At 38.2% G+C, this 21683-nt stretch overlaps 1 protein-coding gene across 1 annotated transcript in view; it reads left to right on the forward strand.

Annotated features, from left to right (window-relative positions):
* LOC122795638 (granzyme A-like) overlaps positions 1 to 21683 on the forward strand; it is a 157303-nt gene that overhangs the window by 30625 nt on the left and 104995 nt on the right. The gene's annotated exons all lie outside the window — the stretch shown is intronic.

Raw genomic sequence — 21683 nt, forward strand, 5'->3', positions numbered from 1 at the left:
CACACACACACACACACACACACACACACACACACACACAGACAAACATACCACAGTCCCTTTACCTGTCCCTACCTTGGCTGAATATCCTTGATGTCTTCTTTTCTCGTCCTAGGCCATCAAGAAAGGTCATAGTCCCAAGTTATATCTCTGAGTCCCTAGCGGCTAGTGGTTCCCCCCACCCCGATCCCCTTACTGTTTGTAGTACCATTATAGCACATGTGATTACAATAATCCCTGTTGTCTAGTGGTTTTCCCCACCTCCCCCCATGATCCCCATACTGGTATAAGTTCCACTGAGGCATAAGAATAATATCCCTGGAGGATAGTGTTCTGTCACCGACCTGATCCCTTTACTAGTATAAATGCCATTCAGGTAGGGGAGGTGTAGTATCCTGGTGGTTAGTGTCCCCTCATCCCCATTGTTGAGTAATGCCAGGAGTTAGTGGCCAAGATGCTATGACTTTCCTCATTAGTCCCAGGGTGTCTGGATGTACCGTAGCCACTAAAACCCATCCACCAACATACACACACACACACACACACACACACATACACACACACACACACACACACACACACACACACACACACACACACACACACACACACACACACACACACACATTCACATGCACAAATACAGGCACACACAGGCAAACAGCTACTACCTACCTGATCACACTCACACTCTCATCCATTCACACACATGCACACACCTATCTAACCCTCACTTATTCTTCTACCACTATCTCCCAGGCAAAAAGTCATACATTCCTCACATACACACATCTCCTAACCCTACCTTACCACTAAACTCCCCCAGCACTTACCTCTACAGCAATGATTGGACATGTTTTTTGGCCACGTTCACTTCAGCAGTGTAGTAGGAGTGGCTGTGCTGATTTACATGTCTGAGTGATTTCATGAATTGATTGTCACATACATGTCTTCCTGTAGGTGGTTCTGGGGGAAAAAGTACATAACTAATTAGCATATGCCTCTCCCCTGACTGTCTCATTAGCATGTAGCATTCCTTCGGAGATAACACAATGCAGTGCTGCATGTTTTAAGGCTAGAGCTTCATGGTGGGCCAGTCCCTGAACTCAGAAAGATTGCAAAGTAATCTTTATGAATTTTCCCCTGTATTTTTGTAGTCAATTAAACCAAACAAGTTCATGTTTAAATGTATTGACACTATCTATATATTGCATATGACAATGCATTCCATGAGTCATGACTAATATACAGGTCCTGTTTTTGACACAGTTAATTCTAATTAGCATATTTGTTGAAGAATCTGTTAAACTTTGGTTGTATGCATACATATATATATATATATATATATATATATATATATATACATATACACTGATATATATATATATATATATATATATAAAACCATGTGTATATTTGTGTATATATATATATATATATATATATATATATATATATATATAAACATATATCTATAAGCTTTCTATATGGCTCACCTCATTAGTAAGGGTATCTCATCCAGAGACAAGGAGGTCATAACATCCCTGTATTCTTCCTTTATAAGACCAATTATTGAGTACAATTACCCTTTTGGCATGTACCTCACAAAGCACAGAGGTTCCTCACAGGGGGAATCCAGGGCCTCAAACATCTACCTTACACAGATAGGCTAAAGGCCCTATCCTTCTACTCAGCCTCATACAAACTCCTCATAGGTGACCTCTGTCTGGCATGCAAAGCAATCTCAGAACATGCCTTGATGGAACTGCAGCATATCCACATGTCAAGCTCCACTTGAGTAACACACACGTGTGTTCTTAGCCTGGTCTGTGACATCAATATGACTTGCTGGTGGGACAGATTTATGATCCTGAGACTCCCCGTTCTGTGGAATAGACTCCCTCTCTACATCAATCAGAGTACCTCATTATCCCTTTTATAGTGCAACCTGATTAACTGGATGAGGAACAGAAAGTACACGCTTAGGATTCCACCTGCATCCCTGCTGGACAGGGGCATCATGTGCTGACTTGTCTTAACATGGGCTAAATTCTTGGCTAGTCTTGTAAGGGTCTCAGGGCCAATAGTCTAGTACCTTCCTATGATCCTATTGTCATTTATATATATATATATATATATATATATATATATATATATATATATATATATATATATATGTATATATATATATATATATAGAGAGAGAGAGAGAGAGAGAGAAAGATATGGCTATATAATCATACACACACACACACACACACACACACACGCGCACACACACAGACACACACACACACACACACACACACACACACATATATATATATATATATATATATATATATATATATAGGTTCATAGGTTCATAGATTTATACTAGGCTATCTGCCCTAAGGCATTTATAAGCCTAGCCCAAATTATTGTGGCTTACGCCACCCTTATATGAAAAAATACTGTGCCCATTAGTTTGTTGTGCCTCTGTCCAGCAGTGACACAGAGATGATTCCTGGGGTAAACCTACGATCTCCCATCCACAGGTCTAGATTTCTCTTGAACAGAGTCAGCGAGGTGCACTGCCTCACATGGACCGGGATTTTATTCCACAGCATAGGGAGTCTCTGAGTGATAAATCTATCCCTCCAGCACGCCCTATTTATATCCGTGCTAAGGTTTAAGTCGCTTGCTCTAGTGGTTTTGGTGGATTTGGATTTTTGAGGTGGAGCATGTCCATTAATTCCGGGTTGGACATGGCCTTGTATGTCAGGCACATGTCACCTCTGAGCAGACGGTATGCGACTGAATAGAGCTGGAGTTTCTTCAATCTGGCAGCATATGACAGATTTTGGAGTCCCTTTATCCTTTTGGTGAGGAACTTTTGGGGTCTCTCCAATTGCTGCAGATGTCGGGTGAGATACATCCCGAATGGGGCATTGTACTCGATCATTGGTCTGATAAGTGAAGAGTACAGGGAACAATGACCTCACTAGATCTGGATGTGAATCCCTTCATGATCAGGTGGGCAATGTAGAAGGTCTTTCTAACCACTTTAGCAATGTGAGTGTCAAAAGAAAGGCCACTGTCAACCTGGGTCCCCAGGTCCCTGATAACCTCTTCTGTGCTTAGTGGATTGCCACCTATATGGTAGCTTGGGGTTACCTTGTTTTTCCCGAAGGGTATGACTATACATTTTTGGCGTTTAACTTCAGGCCATGGCTCTGGCACCAGCTATCTGTTTCTGTGAGTCCCTTCTGAAGGATATCCGTGTCCGATGCACTTTCCACTATGGCGCCCAGTTTGCAGTCGCCTGCAAACTTTGTCAGCCAAAGTCCTCCCATGTTGGCCTGTACTTCTGAGAAGTAGATGCCAAACAATAGGGGCCAAGGACCGAGCCCTGTGGGACACCACTTGTGACCGGCTTGGAGTCTGACACAGCGCCAGCAACTCTAACCCTGTGGGTTCTGTCCTTAAGCCAGTTTGCAACCCATCTTGTGACATATGGGTTTACATTTAAGCTGGTAAGTTTTTCTACAATACCCGAGTGGGGTATTGTGTCGAAAGCCTTTGCAAGGTCAAGGTAGGCTGTATGGACTGCCTTTCCTCATCAATGGCCTTGGTGACTGTTTCAAGAAGTCGACCAAGTTCAAAAGGCATGATCTTCCCTTGACAAAGCCAAACTGGGTCGGGTCCAATGTCTGCAAGTCCCCTATATCTTTGTTTATGAGCTCCATTATGATCCTCTCCATAGCTTTGCAGACTAGACTTGTTAAGCTTATGGGGCGGTAATTACCAGGGTCCATAGAGGCCGCCTTTGTGGAGTGGGACCACAGTTGCCGCACGCCACTCCTTGGGCACGTATCCTGTGGTAAGGCTGAGATTAAACAGCTGCCTTATGTGCGGGTTTAATTCCTCATTTAGCTCGTAGCACACAGCCGGGACACCATCCGGTCCCATTGATGCTGTGTTTTTAGCTTTAGAGAGCAGCTTTCACCTGCGCATTTGAGATGTCCGGGAGGCTACACTCGGCTGGGATAGTTATCTCTCCTTTAGGGGAGAGGGGTGAAGTTTGCACTGAACCTGTCTGCCAGTATGTTGGCAATGTCTGTGGGTTCAGTGATTTTGTATCATTTTGGACTAATTCTGAGCATATCTGGGAGTTTCCACCCAGGTTCCTAACATAGCTGAAAAAGGCCTTATGATTGTCCTTTGAATCCATGGCAATTTTTCTCTCAAAATTGGCCTTAGTTGATTTTATGAGTGCTCGTATTTTTTTACTAATAATGATCAGGGGTGACTTCCCTTTTATGGATTTTGTTCTATCATGTAATAGCTTTTTCCTCTTATTGTAAAGTTTGTTAATGGCTGGGGTCCACCAGACTGGACGTTTGCCCTTTGTGGAAAGAGGCTTGGTTTTATTTGGGATTGCCTGATCCATGCAGTCCTGGAGGTGTTCATAGAAGGCATTTGTAAGGGCTTCAGAGCTTGGGTTGTGGTTTCCTCTGGCTCAGGGGCCTTGAAGGATACCACACCAGTCTTGAGTAGTGTGAAGTTTGCTTTAGAGAAGTTCTTCACTATGGTCTTTTGCTTGGGGTGGGGCGGGATGTGGATTTCCAGTGAGATTAGTTTATGATCAGATCTCACCAATGAGGGATATACTTCCGGTGTGGAGCATTTTGTCCCCATGTTTGTGACAATGAGATCTAGTATATTTTCTCCTCTCGTGGGAACAGTGACTAGCTGTTCCATGGCATTTGAATTTATGAACTCCAGGAACCGTTGTATATACATATACATATACACACACAAACACATATATATATATATATATATATATATATTATATATATATATATATATATATATATATATATATATATATATATATATTATATATATGTATATATTTATGTATATATTTATGGGTCCACTACACATTGCCGACATCTCAAAATGCCGACAACCATATGGCTGACACCATATGATCAACATTTGAAATTCCGACAATGGAAGTAGACTGTGAAAAAGTTAAAAAAAACTTTCTGTACACTGCTAGCAGGGGTCTCTGCCCACCTGCACCCCCCATGGGTGGCTCCACTCCCCCTGTAACTTTAATATACCAACTCCGAGATCGCACTACAGTGCAGGAATGGAAATCTTTCCATTCTGCACTGTACTGAGATGCCGGTTCCGCATTGTCGGCAGGTTTAAGTACTGAGGGGACTTCATAAAGGTTAGCACAAAGTGTGGACTACATGTACATTTAGTATAATCTTTCTGAGTGACTAGAAAGGAAAAAAATGTGGTTGGTAGGGATGTTCTTGAATATAGATCAAGTACATTTAGTGTACACTTAGGGTAAGTGTTATTGAATATAGCCCCTAGGCAAATTGCTTTGTACTTAATTGCTACTTTAAACGTATTATGTTTGAATAATTACAATCATAACATTTAAATATTCCCTTTTTCTTAATAATAAAAAGGGCTGATAGATTACTGAGTTTTCCTTGAAAAATATCCTTCAAATTTTTGCCCCCAGTCTAACAAATTTTGTCCCTGAAAGAAACTTCATCAGACTGAAATTAAACTACACCAAACCCACTTTTACTTCCTAATTTACATAATAATTGGTAGTATAATCTACAACAGTAAACATAAAACTTGTTTGCTTACTGTAAATTTCAGCATGTCTAGACAATGAGTTTGCATCATCATTTGACTTAATACCATTTCTTCTTTTACACTGTAGCAGACTGCTTGCTACATTTGTAGCAAGCATTTGACTGCAGTTTTCTACCTCACTGAGTATTACAGTGCTTCAGTTTAGACTGCATATGCAATACTGGAAAAATGCTAGTGCATTTAAGAGCTATTAAGATTGGCAGATCATGCCCCCTAACATTTTGTATCCAGAGCAGCTGCCCCTTTAGCCCACAATAGGTTCATAGGTTCATACTAGGCTATCTGCCCTAGGGCATTTATAAGCCTAGCCAGAGTATGTTTGGCTTTCGCCACCCATTTTAAATTAATTTTGCTATGCCCTTTTTCGAGGTTAGTATACTGTGCCTCTGTCTAACAGTGACACAGAAGTGATACCTGGGGTAAACCTACAATCTCCCATCCACTCATCAAGATTCCTCTTGAAGAGAGTCAATGAGGGACTCTGCCTAACCTGGACTGGGATTTTATTCCAGAGTGAAGGGAGCCTCTGAGTTATGAATCTGTCCCTCCAGCATGTCCTATTTATTTCAGTGCTGAGGTTCAAGTCTGTCGAGCGTGTAGCTCGATGAGATTTGGATTTTTTGAGGTGCACCATGTCCCTTAATTCCGGGTTGGACATGGCTTTATACGTCAGGCACAGGTCACCTCTGAGCAGGTGGTATGTCACTGAGTAGAGCTGGAGTTTCTTTAACCGGGCAGCATATGGCATCTGTTTGAGCCCTTTGATCCTCTTGGTGAGGTACTTTTGAGGTCTTTCCAGTTGCTGCAGGTGTTTGGTAAGGTACATCCCAAAAGGGGCATTGTACTCGATTATGGGCCTGATGAGGGATGAGTAAAGAGGCACGATGACCTCCCCTAATCTAGATGTGAATCCCTTCATGATTAGGTGGGCTATATAAAATGTTTTTCTAACCACTTTGGCCATGTGGTTGTCAAATGAGAGATTGCTATCAACTTGGGTCCCCAGGTCCCTAATTACTTCTTCTGTACTTAATGGATTACCACCGATGTGATAATTTGTGGGCACTTTGTTTTTGCCAAAGGGGATGACTATACACTTTTTGGCGTTTAGCTTGAGGCCATGGTTCTGGCACCAGTTGTCTGTTTCTATGAGGCCCTTTTGGAGGATGCTTGTGTCAGCTGGATAGTTGATTATGGCGCCCAGTTTGCAGTCATCTGCGAACTTGGTCAGCCACAGTCCTTCTGTGCTGGCCTGTACCTCTGAGAAATATATACCAAACAAGAGAGGTCCCAGGACTGAGCCTTGTGGGACGCCACTTGTAACTGGTCTCACATGGCTCCAGCAATTCTAACCATGTGGGTTCTGTCCTTGAGCCAGTTTGCAACCCATCTAGTGACATAGGGGTTTATATTTAAGCTGGTGAGCTTATCTATAATGCCCAAGTGGGGTATTGAATCGAAGGCTTTTGCGAGGTCCAGGTAGGCTGTGTGGACCACCTTCCCTTTGTCAATGGCCTTGGTGACTGTTTCAAAGAAGTTGACCAGGTTTAAGAGGCAGGATCTGCCCTTAACAAAGCCGAACTGGGTAGGATCCAGTGTCTGTAGGTCCCCAATATCTTTATTTATGAGGTCCATGATGATCTTTTCCACAGCTTTGCAGACCAAGCTAGTCAGGCTTATGAGGCGATAGTTTCCAGGGACCATTGAGGCACCACCTTTATGGACAGGGACCACTGTTGCTGTACGCCACTCTTTGGGTACATATCCTGTAGTAAGGCTGAGATTGAACAGTAGTTTTATGTTTGGGTTTAGCTCTTCTTGGAGTTCATGTAGGACGCAGCCTGGGACACCATCTGGTCCCATTGATGCTGTGTTTTTGCTTTGGAGAGGGCGGCTCTTACCTGAGCATCTGAGATGTAAGGGAGGTAGCACTCTTCTGGGATAGATATTTTCCCTTTTGGTGGGGGGGGGGGGGAGTTTGTGCTGAACCTGTCAGCTAGGATGTTGGCAATGTCTGTGGGTTCGATGTATTTTTTTGTCATTTTGGACTAATTCTGAGCATATCTGGGAATTCCCACCCAGGTTCCTAACATAACTAAAGAAAGCCTTGTGATTATCCTTAGTGTCCTGTACAATATTTCTCTCGAAGCTGGCCTTAGACGATTTTATGAGTGCCCTTATTTTTTGCTAATACTGATCAGAGATGCCTTCCCTTTTTGGGATTTTGCTCTATCATGTAGTAGCTTCCTCCTTCTATTGTATAGTTTGTTTATGGCTGGGGTCCACCAGACAGGACGTCTGCCTTTGGAGGATTGGGTCTTGGTTTTATTTGGGATTGCATGATCCATGCATTCCTGAAGGTGTTCATAGAATGCATTTATAAAGGATTCTGCGGTCTGGGCCATATTTTCCACACGCCCGGGGGCTTTGAAGGATTCCACCTCGGTTTTGAGGAGTGTGAAATTTGCTTTAGAGAAGTTTTTCACTGTGGTTTTCTGGGCAGGGGGTGGGGTCGGGATGTGAATATCCAGTGAGATCAGTTTATGGTCTGATCTTACCAGTGAGGGATACACTTCTGGTCTGGAGCATAGAGTCCCCATGTTGATGATGATCAAGTCCAGTAGGTTTTCCCCTCTTGTGGGAGTGGTAACAAGTTCTTCCATAGCATTTGAGTTTATGAATTCTAGGAACCTTTGGGCTAGGGTGTTGGAGCTAGAGTAATGCTTCCAGTCTATGTTTGGGTATTTGAAGTCGCCCAATATAATGGTGTTTGGAAAGACCTTCTTATTTTCCAGTGTTCTCAGGAAGGCCGAGTGGGGTTCCTGGGTTTGGGAGGGTGGTCTGTAGCAGGCTATAAACTGGAAGGCAGTTTTACCCACTGTTAGTTGCACATGGATAGTCTCTTATGCTTCGTGCTTTGCCACCAACCTGGAGGTGTGGGTATCTTTGATGAATATCGATACTCCCCCTCCTTTTGTGGTTCGGTCCAAGTTTTGGGGCCGAAAAGCATGGTATGAATGAGGTATAACCTGGTAGTGCTGGGGTGCTTTCGGGAGCCCTGAACCAGGTTTCTGTTACTGCACAGATATCGATGTTCTCCATGCTAAGGAGAGTTTCGAGTGCGTGCATCTTGAGTTTTAGACTTCTGGCATTGAGTAGCATTACTCTTAGTTTCTTATCCCTTGTGATACCTATGGAGGTGGGTTTGTCTTTTGAGCCTTGCCTAAAAAAGGCACTATGGGAGTAGCAAGAGCCTTTGCCAGTATCCGAAAGCCCAGGGTGACAGGTGCAAGCCATCCCTAGCGAAGCATCGTGGCTTGTCGAGCATATCATCCCAGGCTGACAGGCATTGGATCCCCTTTGAATGACACCAGTACTTAAGCCAATTGTTGACATTGATCATCTTGTCTTCATATTGTGGCATCATTCTTGGTGAGGGTAAGATGCTACTCAAGGTCAGGGTCATACCGGCCTGGGCTACATGCTCAGAGAGCTCCTCTATGTCTCTTTTCATGTAGTCCAGGGAGGTACGTCTCAGGTCATTCACACCAGCATGGACAATGACTGAGTCATATTTGTACTTGCCTCGGAGTGGCCTGAGTGCTTGAGTTATGTAGTGGATCCTAGCGCCCGATAGGCTGCTCACCGTGACCTTCTCCTTGTTCAGCCTGGTGAGCGGGACGTCAGTGTGCCTGACGATAGAGTCACCTATTACAAGTGTATCAGGTGTGTTGTTTAGCCTTAAGGGCTGTGACTGTTCGGCACACTGGCTTTGTGAGATATGTGTTCACATGTTTTGTTTTGGGGTAGCGGTTGCATGGGTGTCTGCTTTGGAGGTCTCTGCTGCTTAGGCAGATCTTTATTTAGAGCCTCTGAGTATGTTTTTGTGTGATTATGTGTTTGGTTTGCTGTCGTGGTAGGTCTATTTGAGACTGGAATTGTAGTGAGTGTGGTTTCCTTCTCCTCCTGACTGTTTATGCCAGTACTGAGTTGAGAGAGCTTAGCCTCCAGTTTGGCTATAGCTATGCTACTGCCTAAAACAGCCACCCTCCAGCACCCTGCCAATTATATTTTTTTAATTATATCTTGTCATATAATGTTTGAAACTTTTGATGATGAGGGGATTGCATTTTTAGAGAGATGCACTATTTAAAAAATACTTTCTATGTTTAACTTGCCATATTGTATCATTTAGCAGTATTTTTTAACAATTTTATTTGTATATGACTCGTGGAATTTGATTTCAGCCTGCAAGTCAATCTTGGGATTCAGAAACATGTTTTGTCCAGCAGTGCTGAGACCTGAGTTGGTATGCCTCAAAGCAAGTTGCAACACAAATCTAGTTATTAATTAATTATCTGTTTCATGGCCTAAGCCACCACTCATTAAAAAAAATTGCCCATAGAAATAGTAGGCTTAACTGAGAGAGAGAGAGAGAGTATGATACTTAGAAGCAGGTTCACACAAATATAAAACATTGACAAAAAATAGCAGGGGAGGTGCTGGCACACTTGGGGAGTTGTCAGTGGGATTATAGACATATAGATAAAGCAAGGGCAGTGGGTAGGGGAGGACTGGATGGCAAACAGAGGAGGATGTGACACAAAAGGAAGGGAAACAGTGGGACTGAGGATAAGGTGAGTATAATAGGTTCATAGGTGTGTACTAGGCCAATGGCCCTAGAGCCTTTATAAGCGTAGCCCATAGAAGTGCCCTGGCATCATGCCACCATTAGTTCCCGGTGCCACCATCAAGTAGAGCCACTGGAGTGATCCCTGGGGTGAACTTTCTCTTTCCCATCCACTCATCAAGATTTCTCTTGAAAATGGCCAGTGAGGTGCTCTGCTTGACATGTATGGGAAGCCTATTCCAGAGCATGGGCAGTCTCTGGGTTATGAATCTGTCCCTCCAGCATGTTCTGTTAATTGTGGTAATGAAGTTGAGGTCCTTGGAGCATGTAGTGTGGAGGGACTGGGATTTCTTTAGGTGTAACATTTTTAACAAGGATGAGTCAGACATGGCTTTGTAAGTCAAGCAGAGATCGCCTCTTAATAGATGATATGAGACAGAGAAAAGCTGGAGTTTTTTGAGTCTGTCCATGAAGGGCATGTGTTTAAGGCCTAGGATCCTCTTTGTGAGGTACTTTTGTGGCCTTTTCAGCTGTTGCAGGTGTTTAGTGAGGTACATGCCAAATGGGGCATTATACTTGATGATTGGTCTAATGAGGGAAGAGTAGAGAAAGATGATGACCTCTTTCTTCCTGGATGCAAAACCCTTGGTAATGAGATGTGCCACATACAAGGACTTTCTGACCACAGTGGCAATGTGGTAGTGAAAGGAGAGGTTGCTGTCAACTTGTGTCCCCAGATCTCTTATAACGCCTTCAGTGTTCAGTGGGCTACCATCAATGTGGTAATTAGTGGGGACTGAGTTTTTCCCAAAGGGAATGACAATGCATTTTTTGGCATTTAGCTTAAGGCCATGGTTTTGACACCAGTCGTTGGTCTCAGTGAGGCCTTTCTGTAGGATGTCTACATCACTTGGGGAGTTAATAATGGCTCCCAGCTTGCAATCTATGGCAAACTTGGTCAGCCAGAGTCCCTCTGTGTTGTCCTGGACTTCTGAGCAGTAGATGCCAAACAGGAGAGGACCCAGGACAGATCCCTGTGGGACTCCACTCATGACTGGTCGGCAGTCTGACTTGAAGTCTGCTACTTTCACACTGTGGGTTCTATTTGTGAGCCAATTTGCAACCCACCTAGTGATATAGGGTTTGATGCCTAGTTTGGCAAGTCTATCAATAATTTCTGAGTCTGAAAAAACAGGAAAAATACTACCCACCAAAGGTCTGTTTCCACAAAAAAAAGAAGCCAAATTGAATCTGAAAAAGCAATGGAACAGGACCACCACGAAGGATAAAATTCTTTAATATAACGTAAAGATAACAAGCGCTTTCACGTGTTGTAATACACGCTTCATCAGGTTTAACTACAAGCATTTCTGCAGCGATATATATATATATGTATATATATAAAAACTATGGAAACTTCTTTACAGGAGATACATTTTTTAGATATGACCATTTTTAAAGATGGGACAGGAAGTTTGTCTACTTCTCTATATAGAAAGACATGCTGGAGAAATGCTTTGTTGCACTTTGATAGTATACATCCGCGTTTCACATTTCCCAATATTGTGAAGAGTCAATACTACAGAATCAACACTATTTGTAAGGACCTGACTGAAAAGTCTACACAACTTAAGTTTTTAGATGAACTTCTATTTGAAAGGGGTTATACACAGGAAGTTATTGATGGCATAAGGAGAAACACAGGTAACATTTCTGAGGATAGTAATCACAGTGATACCAAACTTCACAAGAACAGCAGTATTTGGCATGTTCACAGAAATCAAAGGCAATTTGCATCCCAATGAGACAGCTTACCCATCACAATTAGATATACCAATGATAATAGAAGCATCACAGATATTATTAAAAGAAATTGGAATGTTTTAATGGTTGACCAACGGATGTCAAACTTATTAGGGAATACACCCAGATTTAGTTATAGAAATAGCAAAAATCTGAAAAGGCTATTATGTATAGATAGATATGATGGAGGCCTAAACAAAGACACTAGGAACCTAAATAATGGTACATATCCTTGTACCAGATGCAATTTGTGAAGATATGTTACTAAAAAACAAGACTTCAAACATCCTAATATGGATTATTTTTTCTCACCTAGGTTTTATGCTTCATGCAATAGTTCTAATTTGATTTATTTAGCTACCTGCATAAAATGCTCAGCATTTTATGTAGGTATGACTTTGAGAAAGTTGAAAGATAGAGTATATGGTCACATCTAAGACATAAGGAAAGCAATTTCTACGAATGCGTTGGCCAAGCATGTTATTACTCATCCTGAACATGGATTTGAGTTCAGAGTTTTACAAATAGTTAGATCTAGTAGATGAGGGGGCGACAGGTTGAACCATCTTGAATCCATTGAATTAAATTGGATTTTTAGGCTGAGAGCCCATATTGAACCAGGGCTCAATCAATATGTTAGCATTAGATCGATCTTGGCTATACGTAGATAGATAGGTTTTATATGTTTTTGATTTTGTGGCTAGATAATCTTTACAACATTTTTAGTCTATGTTTATTTCAACAATTTTTATATATATATTGTTCCAGTAGTCAGTTTTTGTATAGTTTTTTACATAGTTTTTTGTATAGTTTTAGATATATTTAAATAAGTTTTTTCAGATGAAACTATGAATGATTTATGCAGCATATGCGATGAAATAGTGATTTAAGCAATGCCATAATTGTTAACTGGTTGTTTAATTAATTCTTTCAATTAATTATCATAGCAACTAATTTATTATTGACTGATTGAGCATGTGGTTTTTTATATATATATATATATATATATATATATATATATATATATATATATATATATCGCTGCAGAAATGCTTGTAGTTAAACCTGATGAAGCGTGTATTACAACACATCAAAGCACTTGTTATCTTTACAACGTTATATTAAAGAATTTTATCCTTCGTGGTGGTCCTGTTCTATTGCTTTTTCAGAATAATTTCTGAGTGGGAAATGGTATCAAAGGCCATGGCCAGATCAAGGTAGGCTGCATGAATTGCCTTGTCCTCATCCACAGCTCTGGTGACTGACTCAAAGAAGTCTAATTAGGTCCATGATGATGCGCTCCATAGCCTTACATATCAGACTTGTCAGGCTAATAGGGTTATAATAAACATGGTCTGTAGTCACTCCCCCTTTATGGAGAGGGATGACTGTAGCAATGCGCCATTCTGTAGGGACAAAGCCTGAGGTGAGGCTGTGATTGAACAGGGCACACAGGTGTGGTGCCAGTTCAATTTGTAGTTCATGTAAAACACAGCCAGGGATATTGTTGGGTCCCATGGAAACTGTATTCTTGGCCTTGGACAATGCAGCTTTAACCTGAGCTGCAGTAATGCTGGGTGCCTGGCATTCTTCCGGTATTGTGATTGGTCCTTGGGGGGGAGAGAGTGGTAAAGTTGGCATTGAATCTGTCGACCAGTATGTTGGCAATATCTGTTGGCTCAGTATAGGAGGTACCATTGTGCAGTAACTCAGAGCAAATCTGGGTATTGCCATGGAGATTCTTGATATAACTGTAGAAGGCTTTGTGGTTGATTTTAGATGTCTGCTGTAATTCTGCCTTCATAGCTAGCTTTAATCTTGCTTTATCTACGCTGTCTGCGAAAGACCCAGGGAAAGGTCAGTCAACACTCTGAGCACCCACTGGACTTGGCCTCATCTGAGTTTGTGAAGGCAGAGCCAGGGAGTAGTACAACTGTTCAAGCTGCAAGAAGACCCTCACTAGGGGGCTGAGGCAGACGTCCAATCACTGACAAAGCAACTTCCCCCACCACTTCCACCAACTCTCAAGGCATTACAATCTCTGCACCTCTGACAGTGCCACCAGAGGAAACAACTGACTTCCCATCTGGTGTGCAACCACCAGAGGCCACAAGTGAGACAAACTGACCACCCCCCAACTCATCTGATGGAAAGGCAGACTTAGCACCAGGTGTAGTGGCTATAGGAGAAGTTAGGACTATTGGGTGTAGTGACCCAGGCTGCACCACTGATACAACCATGATAGATCCTGTTGAAAATGGAAACATAAATATAAATAACTAGAACAAAAAAAGGCTAGTGACAAACTGTAGGAGGGAGAGAGAGAGAGAGAGAGAGAAAACAAACATGCATATGTGACATATCACCTATTAAAGCTATGTGCAGAGGTATATTAAGCAAGCAAGAATTTCTCTAGCCCTCTTTAAGAGGAACCTGGATGACTGGATGGGAAACAGAAAATACACTCCTGAGATCCCACCTGTGTCCCTGCTGGACAGGGTAATCAGGAGCTGACTTTCAGCGAACATGGGTGAAATTCCTGGCTAGGCTTATAAGGGCCTCTAGGTCAATAGCCTAGTATCATTCTGTGAACCTATGAATGCAATAGTATGATATGTCACAAACTCCTGCCTACCTGCATAGTAACCTGGCACTATATTACAGTTTATAGATACGTGTGCAGTGTCACAATTCCCACTACCTAGAATGTGTTTGCAGGTGTGCAGGATAAGATGTAGCAATGCAGTCTTGTGCAGAATAAATTGTAGCCTGTATATGGATTTCTGTATCTGTTAATCCTCGGCAATCACTCTAAGCTGTACTCTGTAGCAGGCATTACAGTTCAAGATTTCAGTGCAAACCTCTGTATGCATGGGAATTGCCAATGGTGCCATCTGCAGGACTGAAAACTGTTGCCTATGAGATCACAATTCAACAATCAATAGAGGTTCATAACATAATAACAAGATAAAACTGCAACACTATCCTACACAAAACATGCATTCAGTTAGTGCTACCCGCAACAACATCCTTATTGACCAACATTCACCTGTTCCCTGTACACATATCATTGCAGATCTGGATGAACTAAAATGCACTATGTAGTATTTATAGCAAGGTAAGCTCAGACACATCTATAGGATATAGTATATAAAGCATATTACACTCACACACACATCAGAAAAACATTCAGCCTTACATTACATTTACTGTAATTTTAGCACACAAATAGCAAATGAGGTATATGCATATTTTATTCAAACAGTTAAATTTACCTGAGACCTATAACCAGTGCAGGAATTTACTATTGTAAAAGTGTTAAGAATTTTGTGATATGTGTTCACTTTGATTGCCTGAGGAGGAAAATTTGTAATAGAGTTACTACAAGGCAGAACTGTTTTATTGACAGGTCTGATTTCACTGGGACTATAAATGACAGAATGGATACGATTTAGAATAAGAAGGGGTTTGGTAGTGGGGTTCTTACAGATGCAGGTCCATTTTTTGAGAGGTACTTCTTCAAAAAGTTCTTAAATTGTAGTTAAGATAAGATATTTCTGATATCTGACAAAATCGAGTTCCACGGTTTAACAAATACAGAATATATTTAGGCAGTCACCATAGTGACTTTTAGATTTTTGAGTGGGTACTTGATGTTGGTTTAGTGAGCACAGTTCTCTGTGAGGTGTGTACCAGTTTAATAACTGGCTGGCAGCAAGGGATCTATCTGGGGCATAGAGGGTATTGTGGGTAATCTTAATATGAGTGTAGATTAGTAAATTAGATAGCTCCAGCTAGTTAAGATAGTGAGGTGTCAGACAAACTTGGCAATCTTATTATAAGTTTGATCCTGTTTGACTAGCTGAGAGGACTCAGTAACTAAAGGTTAGTGAAAATTGATGAGGTATACAGGAGACTAGGGAAGAGATAGGTCTAAGCTATGGTCTTGTGGACATAGTCTGTTAGAAAAGTTTTTACCTTATAAAAAACTCCTAGTTTTATGAACTGCATGATGAAGGTGCTGATCGAATCTTAGTATGTGAGTCAGTTATTATTATTCCCAGTAGTTTTGTATGTTAGAGTATCGCATTTCTAGTATCAGTGACTGATAATATTTTTAAATTGCAATAATTTGATTGTTGCGTTACAGGTAAAAATAACATTAGTTTGGTTTTATTTGTATTTAGTAGTATGTAGTTTTGATTGTTGCAGCAAGTTTTCAGTATCTGTAAAGGAATGCTGTAAGTCATTTGGAGCTGATTGAGAAACCGTATGTATTTTATTAATAAATATCTTAATGTTGAACCTTGTGGCATTCCTACTGTTATTTGTTTTGGAGTTGACAGTTTATCAGTTCAGGGTACATTCTAGTTCATTCTCTGAGGTAACTTTTTTTTTTTTTTTTTTCAAAACAGGTTTATTGTTTTAACATATAAGAGAAATATCATAACAATTTTATACAAGTAATTAAAAATAGGTATTATTATAATATTCAACAAAACAACTAAAGTATTTACAAAGACATCCACTACAATCAGATCAATTAATTAAACTAAAATACCATGTTATTGAAATTAAAATTTTTTTAACAAATTTTGTAAATTATCCCATACAATATAATAAGATGTTTTTCTATTTGTTCTTGTCCTAATTGTGTTTATTTCCATATGGCACACTATATTCATAACATTTTTAAATTCATTGAACGAAGGAGGTGTATCTGAAATCCAATTTCTAGTTATTATTTTCCTAGCCACTGCTAGAATAGACCATAACAAGGGAAGGTTAACCTTTTTAACACTTTGAGGTACAAATGTGTTGAATAATATAAGAGATTTAGAAATAATGAAATTATCTGTAAAAAGAGCCTGCAAAAATTCATTAATTGACTTCCAGTATTCTTTCAATTTTATACAGTCATAAAACATATGAGCCCAGTCAGCATTAATTTCTACATTACATCTCTTACATAAATTATCTTTATTATTTATTTTATTCATCATCAAAGGTGTATAAAAAGATCTATGTAAAAATTTCCATGTATAAAGTCTCCAGACAATGGAAGACATAGTTCTATAAGCAGATTCCAATATATATTGTTTATCTTGTTGATTTGGTGGGTCCCCATTAATAGAAGTGAAATAATTCCAGTATGAATCTACACTGTAAAAAGTTTCTTGTCTGATAATTTTATGTATGTATGAAAGTTTACCTTTATCAGAAACTTTATGTTGTAAATTTAATATCAAGTAATTAATCAGTGTTGGAATAGATTCTTTAACTGTTATAGACATTAGATCTATTTTATTAATGAGATGTTGTCTAAAGGTCTGAACCTCTAACCATCAAGTTTCTCTTAGATCAAATTCTTGTTTTAAGAAATCTAGATTTTTAACTTTATTATCAGATATCAACTGATACCAGTACTTTAGATCATTATCTATAGTTAAATGAGTTCCTTCAGAAGTAGATGACAAAAGCATACCCTGAGTATACATTATAGGGAATACAATAAAATTCCATTCCCTATACTTAGGGTGCATGAATATAAAGTTACGATAACTAATAATAATATTTAATGGGTAACAAACCATATGTTTAGGTGTAATAGGTGAAGTACAAAATTCCTTTAGTAACCATAACATGGAGTTATTTACAATCATATTTTTATGTGTTAAGGAGATTTTCATGAAGTGCATACTAATTAGCTCCCAATAATCTTTCCATTTTGTGACATATGACTGATCTATTAATAAAGTAATAACTTTTACAATATAAGAGATAGTATATAAATTAAAGTCTGGAAAAGAAATACCCCCTTGAGACCAGCTATTAGTATGTTTCTTTAATGCAATCCTAGGTCTATTAGGTGCCCATAGGAAATTTAACATTAGTGTATTCGGTTTCTTGATAATTATTTTTGTAGGTGGAAGTATTATTGATTGTATTAAGTATAAAATCTTGGGGAATATTATCATTTTAATAATTGTAAGTCTCTCCTCCATAGTAAAAACATATTATTCCAGGTATTAAAAAGATTTTGTATATTAAGAGAACAGGTATTATAATTATTATATATAATAGATTTAATATCTTTAGATAGTATTATACCTAAATAAGTTATCTGACCTGAATTGGGTACATATTTAGTAAAATCACTAATGAGAATATTTTTTCGTATATATAGGTAGTATTTTAGTTTTTCTTCATTGAATATTAAACCAGAAATACTTTTAAAATTCATCATTTTATCAAATAGAGACTGCATAGAAGAATTAGATCCTGCTGATGTAATTAGAACATCATCTGCAAAAAGTTGAATTTTGGATGTTGTATTTTCATCTATTTCAAAACCCTCTATGTCAGTACTGCTTCTGATCAAATTAGCCCAAGGCTCCATTATTAAAGTGAATAATAGTGGAGAAAGTGGACATCCTTGTTTTGTACCTTTAAGAATGGGTATTTTTTGTGAAACATATGTTCCTACCTTAATATAAGCCAACGTTCCTTTGTATAAATGCTCAATTAGATTTACAAATGCATCTGAGAAGTTTGTGCACTTCATTAAGGTAAACAGATAGTCCCAACTTACTGAATCAAATGCTGAACTTATATCAAGACTAATAAGTGTTAAATCTTTCTTTTTCCTATTTGCAAAATCTATTAATGTTAAAGTTCTTCTTATATTATCAAAAATATTTCTATTTACAATGAAGCCTGTCTGATCTATATCTATAATGCCGGGAATGATTGTCTTCAATCTATCAGCAAAGATACTCATAAACATTTTATAATCAACATTAAGTAATGAGATGGGCCGATATGAAGAACATCTAGTTGGATCTTTATTAGGTTTCAAAATTGGCGAAATAAATGTATATTGCCAAGATGGGGGGGTTATTAACTCAGATTGGGCCAAAATAAAAACCTTATGTATTAATGAATATGTACTTTTAGAAAGGATTTTATATATAGTTCATAGTTCATAGTTTAGTACTAAGCTAACTGCTCTTGTGAGACATTTTAAGCCTAGCCAATTTTCCCTTGTGAGACTTGAACCCTGTACCTTGAGTTTGTAAGGCAAACACCTTAACCATTAGGCCACCCTCCCAACCACATATCTCTGGTATAATACCATCATTACCCGGTGCTTTGCTTGATTTAAGCTTATTTATTTGTGTAATAACTTCTGTATATGAAATACTCTTGTCCAATAGTTTAATCTGTTGTTTATTAAGCTTTTTATTCATGTTTGTGGTTATAAACTCCTTTATTTTATCTTTAGGTTCCATGTTAATGTTATTATGGTTAATTTTGTGAAAGTGATTTCTAAATTCATCTAGTATTTCTGGTATACTAGAAACATTCTTCTTTTTCCTTAGAGAAAAGATTTCTTTGATATGGTTTTGTTTATTCAACCTTTTTATTTTATTTTTAAGTCTATGTAAGTATTTAGGGCTTATTAAATAAGACAAAAACTTGTATTTCTCTAAAGTTATTTTAACTTTATGAGTTAAAATTTCTTTGTATTTCTCATTTAGTTTGTTTATTTCTTCAATAACTTTCTTGTCCATAATATTTTCTTTATTATTATGTTTATAATAGTCTAATTTACTTTGAATATCTAACAATTCCTTATCCCAAGATTTCCTTTTATTATTATACAATCTGATACTTTGTCCATATAGATATGATTTTAAGGCATCCCAAACATAAACAATGGAGACTTCAGGAGTATTATTTATGTCTAAAAAATGTTTTACTTCTGAAAGTATATATTCTTTATAGTCTTTTAGTTGAGTTAAGTATGCTAGTATCCTTTTGATCTGAACATTATGAGTATTTTTTATCATAAATTCAAAAACAATTGAATTATGATCAGATATAGGACATGAAATGATTTTGGAATTAATTAAATCTGTTACCATCTGGTTAGAAATAAAGACCCTATCTATTTTTGAATAAGTTTTGTATCTGTTAGAAAAAAGGTGTATGGTAATGAATTTGAATCTATCTGATTATTAATATCATTCAAATGATAAGAATTAGCAAAATCATTTAAATGTTTTGCATTAGATGTAATTCTTCTTTTCCCTATAGTGGTAGTATCACTTTCATGTAGTATACAATTAAAGTCACCAGCTAAAATAATATCTTCTATAGAGAATGATATGATCTTATCAAGATGATGTTTCACTGTATTAATACCAATTCCAGGTATCCAATATGCATTAATTAAAGTGTAAGCCTTCCCATTAATTTGTATTGTAACCATACAAAACATTCCTTTGTCATCCTGATAAGACTTAATGACTTTAGGAATGGGCATACTTTTATTCCATAAAATAGCCACTCCTCTTTTTTTCTGAGTGTGCTCTGAACTAACCAATACTGTATATTTGTTTGTGGCTAGTTTATCAATATCTTTTTTCAAGAGATGGGTTTCTTGCAGGAAGACTAAGTTGGCCTTATGTAAATTAATGTATCTTATTAGGCTTGCCCTTTTACATGGATTATTCAATCCATTAATGTTTAAAGAAATTCCTTTTAAAGATGTCATTTGGCATTTTTAAAACTTAAGAATCTTATGATCAAAATAACAAATAACAAGATAAGTAATGTTACATCTCCTCCTTTAGGTGTACCTTTAAATATAGCTGTATTTATTGAATCTCTTATGGGATTTCGTATAGGATTCAATTTTGTTTGTAGTGACAATGAATGTACAAAATATATTGTGGATGTCAAAACTATATACAAATAACAATGAACAAGTGAAAATAATGTAAGGATTAAACCTTGCATCCAGCCTGGAGTTATAAACTCCAACTTAGAGTAGTATTTACCACTCAAGTTAACCCCCTACCCTAAGCAGCAGTACCTCAGCTACCACCTTATCAATTTAATACTAGTTATATTTAACTGAGGTTAACAGTTTTCAGTTCAATTATCTAGCAAGACAAGACTACACATTTGGTAAAACAGTATCATATAAACTAAAATAAACTTTTTTTTTTTTTAAAAACTGTTCATACTACTATATACATCCATGTAATATAAAACACTTGTATTGAAATAGCATTCAAATAATCTTGATGTTAGAAATCAAGAGGAGAGAAAATAGGTTCTAACATTCATTTAAATCAAAAACTTTGGCTAATATGATTCAGACATTACATATATTAAGATGCATCTATTTTCTGTCATGTACATGCAATTAACAGCTTCCAAAAAAACCTTGAATTGCTTGTATATGAGCATTTACTCAAACTCATTATTGTCAATAGAATAAAGTATTATATTCATAGAAATTGTTATAAATCATACTGCATAGTTATGCAGATTCTCAGAAACCCTTATATATATATATACATACACACACACACACACATATATATATATATATATATATATATATATATATATATATATATATATACACACACACACACACACACACACACACACACACACACACACACACACACACACACACACACACACACACACACACATATATATATATATATATATATATATATATATATATACACATACACACACACACACACAC

The sequence above is a fragment of the Protopterus annectens genome, chromosome 2.part2, assembly GCF_019279795.1.
Source record: "Protopterus annectens isolate FY-2018-M chromosome 2.part2, PAN1.0, whole genome shotgun sequence".
NCBI classification, from domain to species: domain Eukaryota; kingdom Metazoa; phylum Chordata; order Ceratodontiformes; family Protopteridae; genus Protopterus; species Protopterus annectens.